Source organism: Temnothorax nylanderi, unplaced genomic scaffold (assembly GCF_030848795.1).
Source record: "Temnothorax nylanderi isolate EJ_2023f unplaced genomic scaffold, tnyl_v1.0 TNYL_tig0121_pilon, whole genome shotgun sequence".
NCBI lineage: Eukaryota > Metazoa > Arthropoda > Insecta > Hymenoptera > Formicidae > Temnothorax > Temnothorax nylanderi.
In genome coordinates, this window is record NW_027249183.1 from 542,855 (window position 1) to 546,981 (window position 4,127).

The following is a 4,127-nucleotide window of genomic DNA, read 5'->3' on the forward strand; positions in this document are numbered from 1 at the left end:
CAGAGTGTTATAAAATGTCGAAATATCGCATTAAAATCGCATGTCCGTATGTGTGTGTGTATGTGTGGATTTGATGTCCGTGGTTGCTCTAACTTCCGTAAATATTTAGATATCGGGCTGAATTTTTTTTTAAGAAAGGATACTTTTCCGGTTTGCACTTGCCTGATTAATTTAACTTTCTCTGCAAAAAGACGAATACATTTTTCTCATTTATCTCATTTATTAATAAATTCTTTCGTGATATGCGAAAATGTAATAATTTAATTACATTGTTATATCTAGCATAATGTATCTTTAGTATAATGTATTCATGCATTCAAGATTCTTGTAACATTCGGTACTTCAACTTTCATCCTACTACCTGGCTAATAATATTATTTGTGTACAATTCTTTGCCTTATAACAGTAAACTATGTCGTTATACTTACGGTCTTTATACTGAATGTTACAAGAATCTTGAATGTGTCGTAGGCAAATGGTTATTTTAGGAAAATAGCTTCTGACTAGGCAAATGCTATCTGCCTGGCCAAATAGCTTTCACCATTTATTCTTGCTATTTTCCTAGTCAAATGCTATTTTCCTAGGCAGATGCTATTTGACTGAACCGCTGTTAGGCAAATGGTATTCCGCGAAGCATGCATTGGTGGGTAATTCTTCAGTTTAGCTACCCCAGCACAGAAATCGATGAAATTAGGCTTAGTCGACGCGTTTTTGCACGAAACGAAAGAATCTGGCAGAAAAAAGTGTCGCTCTGCCCCGCGAAGCGAGATATTAATCGTTAAAGTTGACAAGAATTAGGTTATGATTCCTGTCATATTACCGACGAGATGTAGCGACCATGAACATGCCCCGCGACAACTTCTCACTGATTTTAGAACACGCCTTCGGCGTATAGATTAGTGAATCATCGAAGAACATAGGCTAACCTACATAGGTTAGTGACGCGCTTTAAAAGTATTTAACTGTTTAAAGCGCGTCACTGAAGTGCACCAATGCATGCTTCGCGGAATACCATTTGCCTAACAGCGGTTCAGTCAAATAGCATCTGCCTAGGAAAATAGCATTTGACTAGGAAAATAGCAAGAATAAATGGTGAAAGCTATTTGGCCAGGCAGATAGCATTTGCCTAGTCAGAAGCTATTTTCCTAAAATAACCATTTGCCTACGACAAATGCACGAATACATTATTGGAGACAGAAAGGTTGTCTGGTTGAGTTTTGGATCCTATTTGGAAGTGGATGAGCACTAATGCACACAGCTTGCGCATGTACATACCTGTACATACCTGTAAAATTTTATCAAAATCGGGTGTGGGTTGTTTTTGGAAGTTTATTTGATATAACAATGTAATTAAATGATTGCATTTTTCATGTCACAAAACAATTGATTAATAAATGAGATAAAAATGTATTTGTCTTTTTAACATCTTCAGAAGTTATTAATACGTTATTTGACATTACTCTGGTACCTGAGTAGGTTACCAAAATCCAGTCCTGACGAATTGACATTCTCTTTAAAGATGCGTTTGCGGAGCGCGCTATTAGCGCTATGCGTCATTCTATCCTTGTTTTACATCTAACAGCGCGCTCCGCGACTGCATCCTAAATTGATAGTATATATCATAGCGGTCACTTATTATTAACTCATAAATCAACTTTCTCTTCTAAAAGCTCTGTCAATTTGCATGTGTATGTGACCACAGTATGTGAGTGTGTGCGTGTGGATACGTTTGTGTCATCTCTCTCTCTCTCTCTCTCTCTCTCTCTCTCTCTCTCTCTCTCTCTCTCTCTCTCTCTCTCTCTCTCTCTCTCTCTCTCTCTCTCTCTCTCTCTCTCTCTCTCTCTCTCTCTCTCTCTCTCTCTCTCTTTCTCTCTCTCTCTCTTTCTCTCTCTCTCTCTCTCTCTCTCTCTCTTTCTCTCTTTCTCTCTCTCTCTCTCTCTCTCTCTCTCTTTCTCTCTTTCTCTCTTTCTCTCTCTCTCTCTCTCTTTCTCTCTCTCTCTCTCTCCCCTTCTTCCTCTCCCCTCCCCTCCCCAGCCTCCCCCAAACAAGACAGACCGGGAGTATTGCAATACAATTTCGTAGAACTAAAAACGGACAAAAAAGTTCGTTTTATGAAGATTTAAATATGTATAACGCCTTACCGACAGAATTAAAGCAATGTGAAAGAATCGAATCATTTAAACATATGTTAAAAGAATATATTGTACCTCATGTAGAAGAATTGATGTAAAGACATTTGATGTAAAAAATAGCTAAGAGAAAGCTAATAAAGCTCTTAATCAATCTCCCTCTCCCTTTTCCTTCCTCCTCTTTTTTTCCTCCTCCACTCTCTCTGGTTTGTCTTGCCAGCATCATCAGAAATTATTACGCATGTATGCATATCAATATTTACTTACATTGCATAATTTTAATAATATTGTATGTAGACATTATTAAAAACCTTTTGAGGGACAAAATCACTGAATGTGTTGGTATGACTAAAATTGGAACTAGAACGCAAAAAATATCACTTTTTACGTAATCGAAATCTCGGAACTGACTGCACCGATTTTATTCGGACTGGTTAGACAGCTCGCAATCGACAGCTTATATCGATATTATATCAGAAAAATGCCCTTAAATTATCAGAAAGCTGCAGGTTAAGTTTCAGAGATATTTTACTCAAAAGCTTGACGAAAAGTTCCAGACAAACTTGGTATACATAACACCTTGATATTTATGCATTGACGTAGTTAGTTGTTCTTCCTGTTTACTTGATATCGCTTGACAATTGACAATGATTTTACATATGCATCAGATATCAAAGTTTAGCGGATATTATTCATATTGTGAATGCGTAAATGCGTGAATACATTATGAAAAGTAGATATGATAATGTGTAAAATTAAAATCAATACTCATTTATGCATATGTTGCACGCGTGAATTATATATATGTGTCTAAATAAAATTTGATTTCTCATTATTCCTTATTACACATGCATGTACATATAAATATATAATATATATAAGAATTAATTGTGTCTCTTATAAAAAAAATCTGAACAAAGATATTCCAATGTGTTAGGTCAGTACACGACGGCATGCGCAGAATACGATGCAAAATAATTATAATATAAATGGATAAGTAATTAAAAATTTGATAGTGGAATTAACAAGTAGCAAGTAAAAAGATTTGGAACACGCGCGGTCAACAGTACGTAAGTTAACGTTATATCAACCTTTAATAACTAATAAGATACATAATTATAATACATCGAATGTTTCGGTTCTGTTTTGAGTCGTCTTCAGCGATGTGCTAACGGTCAAAATCAAAGAATAGTCAGCAGTGAAACTTTCCCCAAAAAAATTTAAGTGAAACTTGATTAATATTTTAATCATAGTTTGTGATATGATCGAAATAGAAATAACAGTCAGGGCAAAGAGAAGTAAAGTCACACACTCACCAGAGTTCAGAGAACGCGAGAATAAAAAACGTATATTCGTAACTTCGTATCTTCGAATTAGTTTTAAAGTTTAGTTTATTCCATTTAGGCTATAACTTATGAGTTAATATATTGAATATTCAATTAGTGAAAAGAATCCGAATAAAATCAAAATTAGGACAAATACAATGCGTGCGTGTATGCGTGCAAGTTTCGTACAATAAGCAGATTTACGCTTGCCAGCATATGTTCTATCAGCTTGTATATCTCTATTTAAATTGAAAATAATTGATGTAAATATATAAAGAAAACATTTTCTTTCAATAAACTTAGAATGTTCTAACTATATTAGTTCATACACTTACGTGAAGATATATTGTATAATAATATAAATAATAATTATATCTTACATATCAGATATTAAAATAACGATTGTCTTACTTTTTTAATTAAATTATTTCACAACATATCTAAAACTCACACAATAATAATACTCACAAACATAAAATGATAACACATAGTAATTTTTTGATATTCTCTTTCTGAATTCATTCTGTTACTACGTATTGGCAAATTCCTCAATAATTTCCACGTGTGGTAAATATATCGTAACGGAAGCGTCAGCTATTCAAATATTTACCATTTTAATCGGCTCCATCATTATCATGTATGTAGAAGTAGAATATACATATAACACAGAAAC